General features: G+C 36.1%; 1 long non-coding RNA gene across 1 annotated transcript; it reads left to right on the forward strand.

The window, feature by feature from the left end:
- Window positions 1-305: 305 nt before the first annotated feature.
- LOC111091178 lies at window positions 306-11,011 on the forward strand. The gene is made up of 3 exons (XR_005373811.1): window positions 306-365; window positions 1,586-1,745; window positions 10,308-11,011. It is a non-coding gene; the product is annotated as an uncharacterized LOC111091178 (long non-coding RNA).
- Window positions 11,012-23,834: the final 12,823 nt, after the last annotated feature.

Raw genomic sequence — 23,834 nt, forward strand, 5'->3', positions numbered from 1 at the left:
GAAAGGGGAACCCTCTTGCACTGTTTTTAGGAATGTGAACTGGTATAACCACTCTGGAAAACTGTGCGGAGGTTCCTCAAAGAGTTAAAAATACATCTGCCCTACGACCCAGCAATTGCACTGCTGGGGATTTACCCCAAAGATACAGATGCAGTGAAATGGCAGGACACCTGCACCCCAACGTTTATAGTAGCAATGGCCACAAGAGCCAAACTGTGGAAGGAGCCTCGGTGTCCATCGAAAGATGATGGATAAAGAAGCTGTGGTCTGTATATACAATGGAATGTTACTCAGCCATTAGAAAGGATGAATACCCACCATTTGCTTCAAGGTGGTTGGAACTGGAGGGTATGATACTGAGTGAAGTAAGTCAATCGAAGGACAAACATTATATGGTCTCATTCCTTTGGGGAATATAAAAAATAGTGAAAGGGATTAAAGGGGAAAGGAGAGAAAATGAGTGGGAAATATCAGAGAGGGAGACAGAACATGAGAGACTCCTAATTCTGGGAAATGAACAAGGGGTGGTGGAAAGGGAGGTGAATGGGGGGGACTGGGTGACGGGCACTGAGGGGGGCACTTGACCGGATGAGCACTGGGTGATATGCTATATGTTGGCAAATTGAACTCCAATAAAGTGAAAGGATTAAAAAAAATTCTGCATATTTGCCTTCAGAGAGGTAGGTAAGAGAACTAACTCTTGAATCATATGTCTGCAGCTCAAATCCTAACCCTGTGTGACCAGGAATAAGTTATTTAACCTCTCTGAGCTTAGTTTGCTTATCCACGAGGTGAAGGTAAGTAGTATTTCCCTGATTAGTTTTGGTGACATAAACAACAAATATATAAATAGCACTTAGAATAGTACTGGACACTGAGTAAAGAGTTTAATACATGTTAGTTATTATTATTCAAATGATCCATATGGAAATATCTTGCATCAGTTAGTCTATAATTGACAAAATATTTAGTATGCATCAAATATGGCAACAAAATTCTTAAATTCGTGAAATGCAACGTGTTTACCTTTTTCCAAGTGGATCTGTTAATTAAAGTCCTTTCTCATTAGCAGCTGTGCCTTTTTTATAGCAAAACTTTTTTTTATACTTTCAATTTGTGAGAAGCTAAGAAGCATATGACAATTTTAATGAGGCTCCTGTCTGCTTACATGAAATAAAAATTCTTCCACAATTTTTCTAAACTTAAAGTTCTCATTAGAATTTTAATGCCTGTGTTTTACTCTTTTTCAAACTATCACTGACATCAGCACTGAACCTTTTACTGTGAAGTTTAATTTATATGTTGGAATGCCATGAACACATAAATATGCCTCATAACAACACTATATGGAATGTACTCTGAAATTGGAAATCATAGAAGTTAGTAATAATTTATGTGTTTCTCTGGAGTATTTAAATCTTCACTGATATTAAGCTCTTAATAAGTAATTTCTGATAACATTTCAGTGACCTGTCTCCTTAACGTTTCTTTTTCATTTAACTAAAGACCTTTCTTCATGGGGATGGCATTAATCCTAATAAGATGGAAATAGTATTTCTGCTTTTCTTTTTTTTTTCTCCCACAGCCTATGCCATCTGAAAATTTCTGTATTGAAGGCTTTCCCATCAAGTGGAAGCAGATTCAGTAATTTCAACTTCACCTGCAGATGCTGGATCCTCCTCTATTCAAAGTACTATGATACCTGTTGTAAACTGAGAGAAGCAATCAATAGCTAAGAGTGAGGGGTCAGTAGAAATGTTAGAGTCTCAAGCATTTGGACAAGATTTAAAATAGTACCATGAGGGATTAGCTAGGGGGTGAACAAGTTATGGATAAAAGGATATATTAAAATTTAAGTCCGACTCTCAATATCATTTAATAGGTTTCTTCAGGAGGAATCAGAGACCTAAGATTGACTAAGTGGAGGATCAAAGAGTGTCTCTATGTTTCTAAGATTGCTAAAATGAATTAAAAAGGCAACAGATCGTTAGGAACATAGGAAAGATTTTCAGCCTATTGCTTTCCAGGAGATGAGGGGAAAGAGGATTTATCAGATTGAGTGAAAAATGATAGAAGTGATGTCCAGGAAGTTACAGATTAGCAGGAGAAGGTTAGCACTAGGAAATTTTAGCTATCCAAAATTTTCAGAGAAAAAAGAATGACTCCAAATGAGATGGTGGAGAGATGAAATATTATCTTCATTGCTTGACATCTTGATCCATTCATCCATCAATTTAATTAGGCACTGAAGAATATCAAGTCTAGAAATGGACCCAGACTTTATGGATCTGAAGAGCATACATTTTTGGTGTCCTTAAGAATACAAAATTTCGGGACTCCTGGGTGGCTCTGTGGTTGAGCATCTGCCTTCAGCTCAGGGCATGATCCTGGGGTCCTGGGATCAAGTCCTGCATTGGTTTCCCCACGGGAAGCCTGTTTCTTCCCTCTGCCTATGTCTCTGCCTCTCTCATGAATAAGTAAATAAAATCTTAAAAAAAAAAGAATACCAAATTTAAAATATATAGTTATAAGTATACGGGTAGGTAAGGCCCTTGGAAGAGTTCACGCAATTCAGAGGACCTGAAGCTAAATTTGGATTAGCTGTTCCCTAAGTTCACCTCTTGCTGAGTGCCTGCATTCCAGGTAGTGAGCCAGACACAGTAGATCTATGGAGGGAGACTGAATATCTTATGTAACACCAGGCCTGAAATGCACATAGTCATGGACTTTATCAGTCAAATATACATCTACCATGTTATTCTGAGTAGAGAAATGATTTTGTTTTCAATGGCAATGATGTATTTGTTAATGTCCTAAGGATCTATGGATCTATGGGCCACACATGGGCATCTTCAGCATATCGCTTGCTGTTACATTTTTCATAAATGAAAGGATAGCAATGTTTCAGTGCTCAGGCAATATTCCATTATTGCAATATAGCAGTTGAAGTCTCTTGATGGTCCAATGATTTCATTGTAAGCAATATTTGTCTTCTACCAGACTCTACATAATAATTAACTAAAGTAAAAAAAAAAATAATAATTAACTAAAGTTTTTCTTTCTGTCTTTTCATTTCCTGTCCACTCCAAAAAATGGAATGAATCAGAAATAATGAGGGGGAAAGAAAGACAAATAAAATGTCTTAATAAGCCACAAACAACAAGGCATTAAATAAACAAAGTGTTTGTGACATTATCACTGTAGCCTCTTTACCTTTGCTCTTGAAAGAGAACATCATCTTGGGTGTAATCTTACTTCATACAGAAATCTCTCTATATCATGTAATATTTTATTAATATAATAACAACAATGCCATTGATAATAGTGGAATAATATTTTACAGTTACAGAACACTTCTCTTCAAGATAAGTGGGATAACAATAGCTCTGATTTCACTGCTTATTAAAACAGTTAAAATAATAGGTTTCTGATTTGCATAAGCTGCAGATTAATGGTGTTTACTGAGCAGTGGAAGTCGTACTTATATCCAGAATGCCAATGACAGGAGACATGAAAGTCGGAGGCATCCCGTCCTCCTGTAAACCAGTCACATGTTTATTTTTGGCAAAATGATAAAAGCACATTAGCATAGCAACTCAGTCAAGCTTAATGCAGAAATAACTAATTGAAAATCCTGGAGGTTCATGTAAGAATGAAATGAGTACTTTGTTTATTTAATTAAAGCAAAAGTAACTTTTTAATGACCCATTTAAAACCAAAGACACTTGAAAAACTGAGCAGGAAGTTTATAGCCTTATTGAAAATTGCAAGATTGCTTTGAATATGTAAATAAAGGTTACAAAAAGTGATAATGCTATTATAAGCTCCCACAGGAGAAAAAAAATGCTGTTTCTTGATTTTACTCTTCCTTCCTTCCTGCCTGCCTTCCTTCCGTTATCTATCTATCTATCATCTATCTATCATCTATCTATCTATCTATCTATCTATCTATCATCATCATCATCTATCATTTGTCTATAATCTGACTATGTGTCTAGCCATTCTCTTTATAATAAAAGATGGTATCCTTCCTTTAACGTGGACATCCCAGAGAAGGAGCGGCTCCCTGTCATTGGATACACCACAAGGGGAAGATGAATATAGTGTATTCCAGCCATAACAGCCTGCACTTCTTTCCAAGGCTGTTTTTTCCCCCTAGACCAATCCCCGGGTCCTTCAGACATAATGAATGAGCTTAGAGACTTGCAAGAGATTCAGTATCATTTGTATTTTATCCTAAAGGAAGAACTGAACCCTTTGACAGAGATCAGTATGCACAGAAATGAATACTTCCTGTAATGAAGTGTTGAAGGTGACTTATGTCAGTAATTGATACAAACATAGTTTTTTAAGGCTAGAAAGATTGCTCCCTAGGTATTTATTTGTTCTATCTTGGATTTTGTGATGGTGAGCTAGGTCTTGCAATTTTTGAAAGAGGATTTAAATGAAGAGCTCCTTCAAAGGCTTATCAGTTTAATGTTTTATTCAAGTTAGTTTTTCACCCTCATGAATAAAGAATGATTAAATATATGGTAATGTATATGGGGGGGGTTCAGTTTTGTGATCTGCATTCTAGGCTTGAAAGTGTACATATAATTACTTATTCTTATACAAAAATATGCCATTAATTTTGAAGAATTCGAATAGAAATTCCAAATCTTAGCAAATTTTAGAACAAAAAAACCTTACAGAATGTGGCCTTAAGATCCTCACCTTCACATACTTCCATCTCTTTTGTGAACATTCTACATTTTGCCCTTGGTAAATAAATTTATTCCTCTGGATATTTGCTTCTATGCCATGAAATTCAATGACTTAACTCATGTTGGATTTTCTCTAATGGTTAGATGGATTTATTTTCTACTCTAGCATTAATAAAACATTTGGTACCATTTTATCAGTATCAAGAAGGGCAGACCATCTCTAGGCAATGGAGAGAATGTTCCCCATATGTTGTCTTGCTTTGACTTACCAAACATAGACTGACAGTAACGATTTTTAGGTGTCCATTTATAGGTTCACCCACATTCTGTTTTGATTTGTTTGTTTAATTGTACACATATTCAATGTAAAAACCAAAAAAAAAAAAAAAAAAAGTGAAAACAGTGCAGGCCAATACAGAAAAATTTAAAGAAGAAATCAAAGTTCCTTGAAAGCTTGCTAATTAAATATAGCACCATGAACATATTCTTTAGCACTCTCCATACATTTCTCTCTGAGCACACACACAATTTTATATTAATGGGATTATATTTATTTATTAGTTTATTTATTATTCTTCTTATTAAATGAGATTAAATCTATAACATGATTTTCTGGTGGGCCCTTCAGCCCTGCATCCTTTTCCACTTCATTGGGTTCACTACCACTCACATCTGAGACTACCTGATGAGACTACCTTTCTTTCTAGGCTGACTTAGTCATACATACAATCATACCTATACAGATTTGTTTTCTCATTTTGTTCTCATTTTGCATATTTAGTTTTGTTTATAAAAATTGGATCTCATTCTATACATTTGTCTGTAACTTGCTTTTCTCACTTAACAATAAATCTAGGCATCTAGGTGGTCTCCCTTTCATACATTTTACTTTGTTGTACTTTGCAGATACTATGTCTTTACAGATTGAAAGCTTGTGGCAACCCAGCACTGAGCAAGTCTGTTCGCACCATTTTTCTAACAGCATTTGCTCACTTAGTGTCTTTGTGTCACATTTTGGTAATTTTTGCAATATATCAAACTTTTCCATTATTACATTTGAATTGCTGCGATCTCATGATAAAACTTTAATGGATGAGGCATTGCTTCTTATGGATGAGCAAAAAAAAAAAGTGGTTTCTTGAAATGGAATCTACTCCTGATGAAGATGCTGTAAAGATTATTGAAGTGACAATAAAGCATTTAGAATATCACATACATTTAGGTGATTAAGCAGTGACAGGGTTTGAGGGGATCGGCTCCAATTTTGAAAGGGTTCTACTGTGGGAAAATGCTTTTAACAGCAATGTCATTGCAGAGAGATTGTGAAAAGAAGAGTCAACGGATGCTGCAAAATTCATTGCTAGTTTTTGTTTGTGTGTTTGTTTGTTTGTTTTAAGATTTATTTGGGGCACCTGAGTGGCTCAGTCCGTTAAGCATCTGGCTTTTGGTTTCAGCTCAGGTCATGACCTCAATGTCCAGGGATCCAGCCCTGCCTCTGACTCTGTGTTTAGTGGGGAGTCTGCTACTCCCCTGACCTGTGCACACGCATGCTTGTTCTCTCTCTTTCTCTCAAATAAATAAACAAAATATTAAAAAAGAGATTTATTTATTTATGAGAGAGAGAGGAGCAGAGGGAGGAGCAGAGAGGGAGAGAATCTTAAAGCAGGGTCCACTCTGAGTGTGGAGCCCAATGCCAGGCTCAGTCTCACAACCCTGAGATCATAACCTGAACCAAAATTAAGAGTCGGATGCTTAACCAATTGAGCCACACAAATGGCCCTGAGACCTAATTCATTTTTAAAATTTGCCTTTTATTTTCAATGTATATATGGTTTATTCATTTTCTTATTAATGAGCATTTAGTTTGCTTATATTTTTGCCCTTAAAAACAATATAATATACATTCTATACGAACATCTGTATTGACTTACTCTTTTCCATAGTGGAGTAGATAATCCAAGAATGAAACTACCATGATAAAGAGTAGTTTCACTTTCAATTTTAATATTAATTTCCCTAAGAATGTTGGATAGCCTCTACTCTGAATTGCCTATCCAAATCTTTGCCTTTTCTTTCTTCAATTAATTTTTTTGTTTTTATCATATTTTAGGTTCTTATAAAAGATTTTGCATGCGTACATTTTAATCATTTTCCTTGTTTCCTTTACAATATTTTTCTCCAATTAGTTAGTCTGGTAGGATCTCAAGACAGAGGAGATGCACGATTGATTCTGTCTACAAGGTAGAACTCAGATCTAAGACAGGAGAAGCCTAGTGTAAGAATCAAATCGCCCTGATTACCATAAAAATCAAAGCCATCAAAGAACAATGAACCTGCTTTCATGTTTTTTTCTGATAAACTGGGCTTTCTTTTTTCCCCCACTTGTCAATTTCCCTATTGTTGATTACATATCTAATACTTCCTTTGGTTTCCTTATGGCACCTGGTTGAGGGGACCAAATAATAGAAATTCCATCTTTGAAGCATCAGTATCTGAAGTAAGAACTGTGGGTCTTCCTTTCGATAGGCAAAATACTTTTAAAGATTACTGAGAGAGATCACTGGACTAACGAGTGTTTTTATTTATTCAGGCACTAAGCTAATCATAGCTTATGTTGGCTTTAAGAGAAGTTAAGGGTACAGAACTTTTAGGACTCAGAGAACTAAAGAAAGACTTACTTGACAATTAAAAGATAAACTCACTGCTCTCAAGGAGCTGTAGTCTGTGAGAAGTTACACACACATACACACACATTAAAATGCATTAAGAACTTTGCCTGAGGTAAAGCTGGAGTGTTAATTAGGTGGAAGAGAATGTCAGGCATTAACAATGGAGAGTTTTGGGCAGGCCGGTGGCTCAGCAGTTTAACGCCACCTTCACCCCAGGTTTGAATCTGGAGACCTGGGATCGAGTCCCATGTCAGGCTGCATGGGAGCCTGCTTCTCCCTGCCTGTCTCTGCCTCTTTCTCTCTGTGTGTGTCCCTCATGAATAAAAAAATAAAATCTTAAAATGAAAACAAATAAAAAAAAACCGTGGAGAATTTTGCAGGGTCCAGTATGTATACTTTCCTGAGGTGAGGACCAGTACAATTTTATGACCACTGCATATGCAGTGCCTAGTTCAGTTTCTGGTTCCTAACTGTTCATACGTAGTTAGTGACTGAATGAATAAAGGAATGGTAAGAGATTTTTGTTTTCTTTTGAAAGTCTGTGAATAGAGAAGTATTATGCTTAGATTAACACTTTAAAAGTATTTAACTTGTATTAGTAGACAAATTAGATTATGAGGGGCTAAATGGGACGTAGACTAATGAAGAGGATGTTTCAGTAACTCAGGAGCCAAATGATGGGAAAGTCTGAAGCTAGGACTTGAATATAGGTGGGAGAAACAATTTGAGAGGCAGTTTAGTTAGTAGAATCCATATAACTTGCTGGTTGATTTACTTTTTTCTTTTTCCTTTTTTTAAGAAATAGAGTAAATGTTGGGCTAAAGGAAAGTCCTAAATTTCTGGCTTGGGCATTCAGTGGATGAGATTTCCATTGAACTAAATAGGAGAAAAAGGTGGAAGATGTTGGTTTTAAGTTTGAGTGTTGTGACAGTGTGCATACACACCTGGAGCTCAGGAAATAGGCAGAGTCTTAGCTTTGAAAATCCTAATCAATATGGCACAGTATTTGAAAATGTTGCTTATGATGAGTAGCAAAATGAGGAGGAAAAGTATGGAAGACAAAGATCAGGGTAATAATATCTAAGGAGTGCAGGAGAAGTAGTTTTAAAGAAATGTGAGAAGGAGTGAACAGAGAATTAGAATGAAGAGGAGAAAGATTATTCTTTATGTCGACAAATAAGTAATTGATAGTGTTAAAGTCAACAAATTAAAAGGTATTCAGTGTATTGAGCATTGTCAGAATAGTTTCAGTACCATGATGGGGACCAAAGAATAGTTTTAGGTGGTATGAATGCCTGGATACAAGGCAAGATAGGCAAGGTAGAGATAAACCACTCTTTGAAAGCATGGTTGAAGGAAAGGTTGATACACATCCATGTTTAGCACATAATGGATGCTCAAAAAATGTTTGTTGAAGAAATAAGTGAGTACCTAGGCTCTGAATAGTTCCAGGCAACATGATTATTAAATGATGAAAGAGACATAAACATGTTTTTATGTTGAAAGATATGGAGCCAAAGAAAAATGAAAAAAGAAAGTAATATAAAATAATGAATGGAGAGTAAACAAAAGGAATGTTTAGGACATAGACAAAATAATTCACTTTGCATAGGAAATAGGAGTAAAGATCTAAACAGACACTCAAGTGTTAACATATTTGTAAATGGAGGCAGGAGGTTGAGAGCATTTGTATGATAGTGCCCATTCTCTCTATAAATTAGGAAACACAGGCATGGGGCTGAAAGAAATGAGAGGAATGATTATAATGATTTTGGGGATAATGATAATTGGAACTGGTCATGGACAACTGGGACTGACCAACAAAACAGAGAACCCAGATGGCTTTAGATATCAAAAGTCTGGTGGGGCAAATTGCTCATTTTCTTGTGCATTTCTCCAGCTATGTACATCAATACAATAATAGATGCAGAAAGAAGGTGAGTGGATTGATGATTTCCTAGGGTTTTTAGGTTTGGATCAATGGAAGGACAAAGGCATAAAGGAATGGACGGTGCTGGCAAGACAGGTTTACCATATATAGGATCTTTACTTGAGAAAGAATAAAATAAAACCAGAAGTTTATTGAAAGATTTAGTGGTAATTAGATAGAAAAATTAACTGCACAGTTTCCTAAGGGATACATATATCTTAATTATGTTATTATGATATTAAAAATTTGAAATTAAGGTTTCTAAGATGGATTATTACCAGCACTTGACAAGATCCAAGGAATTGCTGAAGTGGAGTGGAGATATAATATAGACATATATACATGTACACCAACTGACTATAATGCGATATTCAAAGTTTTACTTCATTGAGACAGAGGCATCAGATGCATAAATACTTTCATATATATAAATAAACATGATATATTATCATAAATATATGATATAAAACATATATAAAATCTGGATTCACAGATTCTTAAAAATGGCTATGCTTCTCTAGGATGAGGGGCACCTGGGTGGCTCAGTTGGTTAGGCATATGACTCTTGATTTAGGCTCCAGTCATGGTCTCAGGGTCCTGAGATCGAGTCCTGCATCAGGCTCCTGGCTCAGTGCAGTGTCTGCTTGAGATTTCTCTCTCTCTCTCTCTCTCCCTCTACCCCTCATCCTGTTTTTTTTTTTTTTTGTTTGTTTTTGTTTTTGTTTTTGTTTTTTCCTTTCAAATAAATAAGTAAATGAGCCTTTGGCAGTCTGAATGAACTGCCAACATACTTGGTAGGTAGTTTTTACTTATTATGTGATTCATACCTGCTGTTTAAGAAAAATTCAAACACATCCATGAGAGCTTCAGTGAGGAGAATCCTGAAGAAAATGTTAGCATTAAGGAGGTTTAGTTCCGATGTGGGCATCGTTTTTAATTGACTTTCATCATAGAGTGTTGCTGTCAGTGGTCTAACAGATTCTTTCCTTTTTCTCTACTTTTTAGCACAGCCCTGTGCTGAAAATCTGACCAGCAATTTTTACCTGCAAATCTGCAATCTCCTGAAATAATATTTGTTCAAATAGCATCATTCTATTCTAGATAAAAATACTCCAGCTTCCTCGCAAGAAATAGTGTTATTGCAAGCTTGAACTATTGAAAAAGTAATATTGCCTCCAAGGGGGTACGCCATCTTAATAAGACATATCTTCAAGACAACGAAAAATGTACTTTCCAAATCCTACATGCGTTATAAACCACCACTTACGAAACCTTTGTTCTAAAGTGTTGCCAATTTTACCTGAGGCAGGCATTTTACTGCATTTAAAAGGTCTCCAAGGATGTTGGGGAATCTTAGGTGAACCTGCAGGCCTGGTGGATATAATGAAAACTAAACTTTTTGTTTTGTGAAGTTTTCTCAAGGCTTTTCTCCTGGGTATTGAAATGTAACTTCCATTTTGCTAGTCTAACTTCACCATGTAGTGCGAGCAGAAATTATAGGAAAAGAAATAGCTGGTGAATATAATAAACAAAAAAATAGAGCTCTCTCCCCACCTGCTGTTCTATGGAAGGACCTGATGGTAGAAATTTTGTTAATCTAATTAAAAATAGATGCCAGCGGTCCATAAACATGAGACCAGTATTATTTTTGGAATCTTTTACTTTTGTGACATACTGGCTGGTTAGCTCTAGAAAAAGATTTTGGGGCACCTGGGTGGCTCAGTGGTTGAGCATTTGCCTACCGCTCAGGTAGTGATCCCGGGGTCATGGGATCGAGTCCTGCATCAGGCTCTGCGCAGCGAGCCTGCTTCTCCCTCTGCCTACGTCTCTGCCTCTCTCTGTGTTGCTCATGAATAAATAAATAAAATGAAATTTTAAAAAGAAGATTACCAAACCGATTTACCCCCAAAATTACTGCTAATGTCAGTTTTTCCTCTCCTTTTTTTTTTTAATTTTTATTTATTTATGATAGTCACAGAGAGAGAGAGAGAGAGGCAGACACACAGGCAGAGGGAGAAGCAGGCTCCATGCACCAGGAGCCTGATGTGGGATTCGATCCCGGGTCTCCAGGATTGCGCCCTGGGCCAAAGGCAGGCGCCAAACCGCTGCGCCACCCAGGGATCCCTTCCTCTCCTTTTAAAATTCTTTCTTTCCCAGTGAGTCTGTGTTTTATTCAAACTGACGAAGTAAACCAATTCACACTAGGGTGCTAATCCCTTACCATGTCCCTCTTTCCAGAGATATCTTTTGTTTATCTTCCTTTATATATGTGATCCTTTTTATAATTTATTTGTCAAAAAATAAAATTTTTGAACAGGAACTATGCCTGTAGAGCTCTAGAAATATAGAAGCAAACAACACCTTAAAGATCCCTGCTGTTAAGGAGTTTACATTCCAATGGAAGTCAGACAACAGCACTCAGATTTCATAATATACATACATATGGCCAAATGGAAGGTGCTGAGAAGAAATTAAAACAGGGTAAAGGAATAGAGAGTGGCTAATGGGCTTTATAAATCTTGTCCCCAAAACCAAAATCAGACGATAATCTGGGTTCATTATTTAAAAAACTTAAACACCAACTTAAAGAACGTTAGTAAAATCATTTAATTTCTATTCAAGTTGACACAAAAGAAATGGTAACAAAAATATTTCCCACTTGAGAGAATGTGACAATAGCATGATACCAGGGAAATGCTAGTGTTATATTTGGCTCCCTATTGGCATCAAAATTTTAATGGAGAAACTGAGAAAATATCCTTACTGATAAAAGGAGGAATAGTGAGAACAAAGTGGTAATAACGTCTAAATCTCCTCTGTCCGATATAGCTGTCATTGACAGGCATGGACACTGAACACTTGAAAATGTGGTTGGCCCAAACTGCCATGTGCTATGAGAGTAAAATGCACCCCTGAATTTCGAAGATTTACTATGCAAAAAAAAAATCGTAAAATAGCACATTAATTGTTTTTATATTGATTGCATGTTGACATCATGGCATGTTGTGTATACTGGATTAAAATTAGTTTCATCTGTTTCTTTTTACCTTTAAACATATGGCTACCAGAAAATTAAGCATTGCTTATGTGGCTCATATTGTATTTCTAAGGAACAGTGCTGTTTGAAACTCTCCAGCCTTAAATAAGGAATAAGCAAATTTTTTCTGTAAGGAGCCAGCCAGTAGATATTTACTGACCAAGAGAAAAGAATGGCAGATATGTAGTTCGGTAGCCATTTCAAGTACAACTATGTAAAAAGGCAAACGTCATACTTAGATTGCAGGTGACACAAAAATAGATAGTGGGGAGCACTGGGTGGCTCAGTTGATTGAGCATCAGACTCCTGATTTCCACTCAGGTCATGATTTCAGAGTCCTGGGATCCAGCCTCAAGTCATGCAGGGCTCCATGCTCAGGGAGTCTGCCTCTGCCCTTCCTCCCACTTGTGTGCACACACACTTTCTTTCTCAAATGAATAAATCTTAAAAAAAAAAAAAAAAAAAAGATAGTGGGCTGGGTATGGCCCTCAGCCCATTTCTGCCTTAGTAAATTGTGGAAAGATGAAGGAGTTCAGAGCTCTGGGGTCAATGTTGATTCTATCACCGAGCCAAAAAGGCCTTGGGCCAGACTTGGTTTCTGTTTCTTTATCCTTGTTTGTAAAATGAAGGTGTTAACATCTACTCCTTCATGGAATTTAGCAAGATTTGATAGAATTGGTTCGGAAACCACTTGGCAAATGTGAGATAGTCAAAAAAGACTAGGGTATTTAGAAAGCACATCTTTTGCAACAATACATTACACATGCACACACATGAGTTCCTTATAAAAAGGGGGGGCATGAAATGGGTTGTATAATAACCCATTATTTAAATTGTTAGAAAACAACAAAATTTACACTTGTAAATTACACTTGTGTTATAATACATGTGTCCTGACTCTCTAAAGAAAATTTGCAATCCCTTAAATCTGATTGCCCCCAAAATGTCACCAAGAAGCAGTAAGAAGCTCTCTGATGGTGAAATTTCAAACACCTGGGTTGGGGACCATCTTTGAACAATGGTCCTATTTGAAATGTCTCACAACAGAGCACACAGTAAAGATCTTTAATATTGGGTGCTTTTGAGTCTTGCTTCTGTCTTTTTAGGAGTGAGAGAATTATCAGATCTCCACATGGCACTAGTATTCATGGGTGGAAGGGAAAAAAAAAAACTGGATGGAAAATGACTCCCTAAACTCTCTAAAAAGTTTATTTTTAATGTTAGGTAGTTTAATTTTAATATTTTCTCTAAATAACTTAATTTTAATATTTCTTTCATTAACCACAACAGCATGCAAATGAACAGAATGCAAGTATTTGTAACAATGTGTATGAGACAGGTGATGTATTTAGGATACAGATAATCTTTGATGCCTGGATCACAGACTCCGCAAGATCTAACAGCGCTCAGGATGCACATATGCACCACCTTAGAGCATGATACCCATCCCATGAGATGAATTCATGAGAAATGTAGAGTTAATTTCATTTCCACAGTAATAATACTGACTTACACAAAGGCACCCTCATTTGCTGCCACCATGTATCCTCCAGGAGTGTCCCTAAATTCCATAATCCTCCTTCAGTTTTTGATAGTGTCCCCATTCTTCCATGTGTATCGTATCACAATCTCACTGTGAGCTTTGGCCTTTTGCAAGCTAGCATAAATACGCATTGATACTAAGTGTCTCTATCACTGGCCTCATAGACCTGGAGAGGCAGAAAACAAAACTAGTGGCCATGGTTTCAGATGCTCATGGCTCAAATGCAATTAAAGATGGGCTCTGATTCTGAATAGATGTCCCTTTGAGAATTTTCAAAAACTCATTTTTAGCACCGTTGCATACGATACACCATAATTGCCATGTAAAGTTGTTCTACAAAATTTCAAGGTTTCTACACAACTTAGTAAAAAGATTAAAGACTCTGAGTTGGGGGGGTGGAAATCAGCCCAAGTTATAAGCTGCCTTGTTAACTGATTGAAATGTTCATCTGTCAGCATTCGTTTAATGCCCAGAACAAAGCACAACTCCAGATCTTTCTTTGTCACTTGGTGTGATTCAATTATACTGAAGGTCAGTTGTTCAAATTAAAAAGTATCCGCTCTTCTCACCATCAAACTTAATTATTATCAAAGGCTTGCCCTTATTATTTATTTGTCTGTTTTTATGCTTAGGTGAAAAGATTGTGTAATATTATCCTACAGAGAAGCTAAAGCTGGATAACTTGGATTCAAGTTCAAATTCTGGAGTTTCCTACGTATCAAGATCCTATATAAGTTATTCAGTTTCTCTGGTCTCAGTTTCATCTGTAAAATGGAGACAATATCTATTTTATAGACTTATTAGAAGGTTTAAATCAGTTAATATTTATATAGTGCCTGGCATGGAAAGACCCCATTGAAGCAGTTGTTAATTATAGTACATAGGTAAAGAGAACAGATCATAGTGGTCTAGGACTTAATTGGCATGATTGTGTAACTTTTTATTTAGAAAACTTTATAAGATGGAACACATAGGTGGCTCAGTCAATGAAGCATCTAACTATTGCTTTCAGCTTAGATCGTGATCTCAGGGTTGTGAGATCAAGATCAAGCCCAGTGTTGGGCTCCCTGCCCAGCAAGATCAAGCCCCGTGTTGGGCTCCCTGACCAGTCTGCTTGAGATTCTCTCTGTCTCTCCCTCTTCACCTCCTCTGGCTCTTACACACACTCTCTCTGTCAAAATAAAGAAAGGAATAATAAATAAATAAATAAATAAATAAATAAATAAATGCCTTTAAAACATAGAAAACCTTATAAGAACTCCAATTTGATATGGAATTTAGTATATTCCTATAATTTAAGGAGAACTCCTATAATTTTAGAGGAAATTTTTCATTGTAAATATGAAGATTATTAAAATTTTAAGTTAAAAGAAATCCTAGAAATGTTAAAATCCAACTTACCTAATTTAATTAATGAGAAATTGAAGCCTAGAGAAGTATAATGATTTACCTAAGAACACAAAACTACTTAGTGACAGAGCTCAGATTACAACCAAAATATTCTAGTCTTTGATTCAGTGTTTCTTTTCAGGGCACCCTTCTGACTCAGTTAAATTTTAACAAACAAATGTATCTATGGCTTCAAAGAATTTTTCTACATATTTCAGTATCTAAATGTGTAAAGAAAAAAGAGTGAAAAAGGGCATATTGTGACTCTTCAAACCAGGAATGTACATTCTTCCAGTTTATAGTTGCCAAATATGATTGAGGATACCAGTTGTGTTGGGTTTCAGATAAATAGAAAATTTCTTTTTAATAAATCTGGCCTATATAATATTTGGCTGTGACATACTTATCTGAAAAAAATGTTTATCCGAACTTAAAACACAACCAGTGATCCTGTATTGTAATTTGCTAAATATGCCACCGCTATCTAGTCCCCAAAGGTGGTTTTATCAGTGAATGAATATAAATGGATTAACAATTTCTGTATGGACAGATAGGATAAGATCTAACCCAGGTTTGTGAGTTTTTTGAAGAGGGATAAAAGTATCAGATTCGTAAAGGGGAGGTATTGTCATTACAACCTCATCCTGGACTTAGATATATTTGTGATATTAATAACAACGGCTAACACTAAATGCTCTCCATGTGCCAGACTTTATAATAACTGTATAGCAAGACACACATGCGAACTTGAGACAATGAGGCAGGAGGATATAATTCTTTGCCAGATAGAGCAGCAATTTTTTTTTTTTTTAGAGCAGCAAATATTTTAAGCAACAGTACCATGAGCCCTATGAGGAAGATGAGGCACTGAACACTTAAGAGATTCACCCACTGTCATATGGTTAGGTTTTGACTTGGGCATTCTGAGTCTATAGCCTGTGTTTTTAACACTCTACTGTCTTCTTGCCATGTGGGGACAATAGCCTGGACAGTCACCTATACCTGTTAGCATGCACACTGAGCATCTGGATTGTGATCAGAGAGGATCCTGGCAACCTCCCTGCGATACCAGCTTCAGAAAGACCAATAGTTCCCTTTGGGGGCCTTGCTTTCTTCACTATGTACAATACTGTAATTGAAACAGAATGTCGTTTTAGTTGTGCTATATAGGGTTTTAAAAAATGTATAAATAGTGTCCTGCACTTTAAATAGGATCCATTAGCAAGGCCCAGACACTATTAGCCGGTGAAATGACTTTCGGGTTCCAGATGTTTGTACACTTTTTTCCCCGTGATTCCCATGATTGCCACTGAGTGGTTACACCTCCTTTACCAAGCTGAATAATACATCACACTTAAACTGACATCTCACCAGAGACAGAATGCTTCTGGAAGGCCTTCGAGAGCCTGAGCTGTTGAAAAGGAATGGATATTAAAGTGAAATATTAGGCCACATAGTGGAGCATGGCTTGTTGCATAAGAATGTTAAAATGATGTTATTGGCAAGTTTGAGAACACAATAAGGAGAAGATGATTATAACAGTTAGGAAAAATGACGTCTTATGAAAAATTCATTTATTACCTTAAATGGCTTGTTCATAATTGTAACCATTTTCCCATTGTGGTAAGAAAACATAAATCTTTTTTTTTTTCCTTCATGCTCAGGTAGGTGATTTTTTTTCTTTTCTCCTTTTTAACATCCTTTCAAAACAGATCTATTTGCATTTTTCTAATTGATGAGAGAAATAAATTTTACTCAAATCAGCATCAAGCGAAACAAAAATTTGCATACGGTATTTCTGAGAGGAGATTCTGAGAACTCTTGCCTGGTCGTGTAATTTTACAAGTACATTTTATGGCACATAATTTTACCATAAACAGCCACTTTCCATTCAAGCATTTGAGTCATTCAGAGCAAGGCTTTATTGAAGGAGCATTAGGAAAAATCGGTCCAGACTTTGAAACTTTTCCTTCTGGAAATGCACATGAGCATTAAAGAGGAGGCCAGCATTGAGCTTGACAACACATCATATATTCTTCTCCAAATAGGGCAGGACATTTTTATTTGTGAGTATGTTATGGGATAACTTCATTCCTTTTTTTAAAAATAAGCCTAACATAAGAACAACGCCAGAGAGTTTTAAGAGTATGCATTTTAATACACCCTATTCTCCTTTGCCAAATGAATATACTCATTTTTAAAAACTCATTTCCAGCATGTTTTGGATTTACTGGGCTTAAAGTGCTATGCCAGAGCCAGCAGACACACAGCTGGCAGTGGCTACGAATATGAAGATGAAGAATGGAACAGAGTCATTGTTCTCAGCCTTAGCTCATATTGAAATCACCCACAGAGATTCACAAACTCCTGCTGCCTGGGTTGCATTCCTAGCATTTCTGATTTAACTGGTTTGGAGTGCAATTGGGGCACCAGGATTTTAAGCCTTCCCAGGTGATTCTGATAGACAGCTAAGGGCTGTGAATCTCTGGAATCAGAATTGAGGGAAAAAAGCTTATGTTCAAGAGTGGGACAGACAGAGATCTTGTGCAGACATGAATGGCCTCATTCTGAATTGCCAGTCACCTGTTCCTCCGCCTCCTTCCCTGACTGCTGGTGTCTTCCTCCTCTTTTTCTCTTCCCTACCATATACGGCGTCCTTACTATGTCACAAAGTGCCCTACGTGGATTCTCTTACTGAATCCTCAACACAAACATATGCTTTAGATAATATTACTTCTGTTTTGCAAGAAGGACAGGGATGGTCAGACAAGTTTAGCAGCAGGCACAAGTACTGTAAATTCACGATGATTTTGTGCTTGTGTCTCTGTTTTAGACATGAGCCCAGAAATGTATTCTATTCTTTTTATGATCCTTATATGGGTAGGTGCTCTTTTCTGAATTTTTATTTTTCGCATTTCAATTTGTGTTTGTGAAATTAAGATACTATGGAAAGTTTAGAGACACTCTTCTTCCAAGTATTCTCTCTCTAGTTTCTTTTTATTGTATAGAGCCCACTCCTCTTAGGTACCTAATAAGTACTACCTATTAGGTAGGACTGAGCTTGGTTTTCTCTTCATATACAAATATCCCTAAGGAGAGAGAGGAGTATGGCAACAGAGTTAGCTATTAACATTTTTTTTTTTTTTTTTTTTTTACAGTATAACCAAGGCTTTCCAAATTCTACTCTGGCTTTCTATCTTGGGGCTTGGGGCTTGGGTCAAGTCTAGTAGATAGTGGTGGTAGGGGGGGCAATAAACATATCTGAATGATTAGATGCCATCCTTTGACATGTTCTCTGTAGTGAGACAATGGCAGTTGCACAGAAACCATCTCCTTATTATGAGTAAACTCACCTTTGGTACTCATCCTCTTGGCTTTAAATCTTAAGCTCTTATGCATGTGCTTGCCAGTATTTTGTACATACTCACATTTTTGATCAATAACATTCTTGGTCTAATGTGCTTCTGTATATTTTATACAATAAAACTCTTTCTAGCATGTGCACGGATCATAACAGCTAATAAGTGATAAAGAAGAAAAAAAAAACCTTAAGGAGTGGGGGCAATCTGGAGACACTTGATGATATAAAAGAGGTGGAATGCTGGTACGGATGGATTATCTGTTTGTCTCTCTATTTTGCTTGTAAGGGAAAATATGAGAACAAAACTCATTTCCTTCAAAATTTATTTTGTATCTCCTTAGGAAATTTTGGCAGCTCAGTGTTATGAATTTATACAAACATAGCAGGATAAGTAGTTTATTTTGGTTTTGTGTTCCACCCAAATGATGATAGTGGACAATGATCACTTTCATCCACAGTGTGACTGTGTTTGCTGACAAAGAAGAAGTCACAAAATGATTACCTGCCACTGAGTGAGATTATAAGAGTGTCTTTAACCAATGAGTGCTATTAAAAATACAATATATGGTCATATGACATATCTTCTAATGATTGTTCCTCAGGTTGCTCATTGTCATTAAAAGTCACCTCAGAAATTTAGTCCTGTGGGGCTTCTATTATTCTAAAGATTTTGAAAATATCTCTATGGCGTATATTTTTCACAATTACTGCATGAAGATGTTTCTACTTCCGCAATAGTGTACATGAAGATGTTGGGATTTTAATTTTTGGTCTGAAAATGTTCAGTGATAAGACCAAAATGTTATGCTAAATTTGAACAATCTTCAAAAGCTCTGTGTGGAGGAATTATCTCTGATAGTCATTCTTTTTTCTAAATAATTAAGGATCAGTTTTCACCCATAGAGGAAGCCCTGATTAGCTTGGGATAAAAGGCCTACTGGATAAGAGAGAAGCAGAAGCTATGTGTGTTGGAATTCTTAAACCCTGTTATCTGTCATAATGGAAAACAGCAGAGGCGCTGAGTCCCTCTCTCATTTTAAACCCCTGATCTTCGATTCAGTATAGAATAAGCATTTGCTGCATTCATGGCAATTCCAAAGAACACTCTCCCCAAGGCATTTTTGAGTCAGACTCTTGATTGCAACAGGATCACAACAGATCTGGGAGAGAGAAAAAGGAATTCCTTCTAGTTTTTATTTTCCAAAATGACAAGTCAAAAAAAAACAACAACAAAAAAAAAAACCAAAATGACAAGTCAGAGAAGGTGCTTCCTTTAGTCTCTGATACTGAAATAAAAGTTGCTTGAATCTTTCTTTCTTGCATTCCAGTCAGAATATATTATAACTTAGTTAATATATTATATTATATATATAATTATATAATATAATATATTATATTAGGCTCAGTCAATATATTATAACATATTTTTCTTACTCCATCCTTTTGACCTTAACTTCACATGCCTCATGTTTGGGACGGGAGCAGATACATAGCAAGGAGCAGTGTACATACAGTCAGTGAGGCCAAAACACGTTAATAAGGAAGGGAGACTACGATTACAGCAAATTGCCAAAAACTTTAAGGATTCACTCTTATAAGATGGGAGATCAGGTTCGGAAGTTGCCAGGTGACTGAATATCTCGATGTGATTTAGTTATAATAGGACTGGATGTGAAGTGGCCTTTGGAGGCAAATCCAAAAGGAGAATGAGTAAAGTAGTTTGAACAATAAAAATTACATTGGAATAAGAATATCACTTTGCAAGGTTAGTCTTGAAGGACTGCTGTCTCATGTGTAGCTAAGCTGTACAATACTTCATAGTCAATTTTTTCATAATTCACCATATGATTGATTTAGTCATTTGAAAACTCTGATGACTCTTCTCAATCTATACAGTCATGTCTCTGGCAATACATGGTAATTCAGTTTGATAAGAAAATCTGTTTAATATTTATAGACTAACCACGGTGAGTTAAACTAACATAAGTAGTGGTGGTAGTTATGACAGTGACAGAGTGTGCTATTTCCAATACTCTCAATTTCATATTTTTAACACCACACAGAATAATCTAATGGGAAGACTGGGGGGCAATATGTGGCCCCTATAGGCCCTTTGACTTGATTTTACCCATGATCTTCACTAACATTTCAGATTTCTTTGTCTCAATTGCCAATTCAGCACCAAGTCCCTGGGATGGTATTAACTCAGTTTTATATCATTGGAGGTTGAATTTAAAAGCATTACATCTGAGGAGGGATGTCAACAAGATAGCTGAAAGAGGCCCCCTTTGCTCATATGCCCCCCTTAACAATAATTTGGCATCCACCTACAGACAAAAGTGCTTTTGTGAGAGTTGTGGGATTCAGATAGGAACCCCCAGTATGGTCCAAGAATGAGGAGAGCAATATTGAGAAGAGAAATCTGCATCTAGGTTGCTGACTTGCCAACCACTGTCCCAGTGATAAACCTAAAGACACTTCTACACCCTTGAGGTGCCATTTGGCTTTGGTCTACAGTCCCATTTGGCTTTGGTCTATTGCCAGCACTATATACAAAGGGACCCAGGAAGAGTCTTGCCCACCTGTATGTTGAGTAATAGGCATACAGATCTCTATCCTGACAGTAGATCCTGAATTGCCCCATAAACTGTCTCCAGTCCCCTTCGCCATGGTCCAGAAGCCCCTGAAGAACACTGAATTAGACAACCACTATGGGTGAGAGAGGCTTTGTGAAAATCCATGAGTCTGGTGGAAGTTCCAGCACACTGTTGGAGCAAAAATAATCCAAGATCAAATGTTTTAACAAAGTTGATAAAGGAGATGAGTGAGAGGAGGAGGAGGAGTGCTATGTCAAATGCTAGAGGAGATGAGTGCTATGTCAAATGTGAAAACAGTAAAGCAAAACCTCAAGGCACATGACCAAAGAAATGTGACACCACCAAGGGAACGATAATTTTCCAGAAACCAGGCCCCAAACCACGGAGATCTACAATTTACCTGATAAGGAATTCAAAGTAGCTGTTTTATGGTGGTTCCAGTGACATACAAGAAAATACAGAAAGACAATTCAATTAAATCAAGAAAACAATGCATACGCAATATGAGAAGTTTAAAAAAGAGATAGAAATCGTCAGAAAATATCAAACAGATTCTGGAGCAGAAGAATACAATGAACGAAATGAAAACTGCAATAGAAGGCATTGACAGTATAATGGGTTAGCAAAAGAAAGAAGCTATGAAATACTAGACAGGATCTCTGAAATATCAGTTAGAGGAGAAAAAAAGATAAAATATATATTTGTTAAGCCTACATGAACTATGGGATACCAGTGAGAGAAACAATCTGTGAATTCCTGGAGTCCAGGAAGAAGAGTCCAGGAGAAAAGAGCAGAAAGCTTAAAGAAACAATGTCTGAGAATGTCCCAGATCTGGGGAAAGTGTTGTAAAGCCAAATTCACAAAGCTAACAACAGATCATTCCAAAATTTCAATTAATTGTGTTCTCCAAGACACATTATAATAAAAACCTACAGAAAGATCATTTTTGTGCCTAAAACCAACAGAAAGATAATTTTTTAAAGCATCAAGAAAGAGATTTCTCTCACAGAAGTGGAAAGCCCCCCCCCCCCCAAAAAAAGTTAATTTTAATGGGTTTCTCAGCAGAAACCATGCAAAGAGAGAGTAAGATAATATATTCAAAGTGCTGGAAAAATAAAACAAAACAAAAAACTGCCAACCAGGAATACTTCACCTGCCAAAGATGTCCTTCAGAAGTAAGGGAGTTCATCACCACTAGACCTTCCTGGCAAGAAACAGTGAAAGAAGTTCATCAAGCCAAAAGAAAAGGATGTTAGTTAGTAACATGAAAATATAAGAAAGTATACAGCACACTGGCAAAAATAAGTGTATAGTCAAATTCAGTAATACTCTAATACTGTAATATGATGGTGTGTTAACCCATAACTCTAGTATAAAGGTTAAGAGACAAAAGTGTTAAAAATAAGTATAGTTACATAATTTTTTAATAAATACATAATATAAGTAAAGTAGAGGTAAATTATGATATCAAAAATATGAAGGAGGGGAGTAAAGTATAGAGCTTTCATTTGCCATCAAAGTTAAGCTGTTATCAGTATGAAATAGACTGTTTTATCTATTGGATGTGTTATGTAAGCCTCACTGTAATCACAAAGCAAAAACCAACAGTAATACACAAAAGATAAAGAAAAGAGAATCAAAACATACCACTACAAAAAATTATTAAGTCATAAAGGAACAGCAATAAAAGAACTATAAAACATCCAGAAAACAATTAATTAAATGGAATTAAAGGTCCTTACCAGTCAGAATTATTTTATGTGTAAATACATTTAATTAAAAAATCATATATATATATTTATATAATATAATTTATATATATATAAAATATTATTCAGGCATGAGAAATAAGAAATCTGACGTTTGCAACAACATAGGTGGAACTGGAAGGCATATGCTAAGAAATAAGCCAGAGAGAGAGAGACGAATACTGTATGTTATCACTTATTTGTGGAATCCAAAACCATCAAACTCATAGAGACAGTAGAATGGTAGTTGCCAGGAGTTACAGGTGGAAGAAATGAGGAAATATTGGCCAAAGAGTACAAATTTCCAATTTTCAGAGGAATGTATTCTGGAGATCTAATGTCCACCATGGTCTCTATAGTTAACAGTACTGTACTATATATTTAAAAGTTGCTAATAGAGTATATATTAAATGTTTTTATTTTAAAAAGGTAATTATGTGAAGTGATGGAGGTGTTAACTAACTCCATGCAGTAATCATTTCACAATATATACGTGTATCAAATTATCGCACATACATCTTAAACTTCACACAGAAAATAATAAAGTGAGTCTCTTGTAGAAAGAAAATATTACGTTGATATTATAGATTTAAAATTTCCTTTCTAAATGGAAAATGGTGTTATTATTAATAAAATAATAATAATACCACATAGGCAAAACTATGGTAGTTACTCTGATAAGCTTTTAATGAAAAAGAAATACTTAAAAAATCTTAAGTTAATCATTGAAGTTCAGTAGAGTTTCCACAAGTCAAAATGAAATTTGTTGTAGTGGGCAAGGCGCCTCAAATTTAGGGGAAATGCTGCAAGTCAGGGAATAGAGGAAAAAAGTTAGTTAAAATCCTTTTAAGTCCTAA

This window comes from Canis lupus, chromosome 19, assembly GCF_011100685.1.
Source record: "Canis lupus familiaris isolate Mischka breed German Shepherd chromosome 19, alternate assembly UU_Cfam_GSD_1.0, whole genome shotgun sequence".
Taxonomy (NCBI): domain Eukaryota; kingdom Metazoa; phylum Chordata; class Mammalia; order Carnivora; family Canidae; genus Canis; species Canis lupus.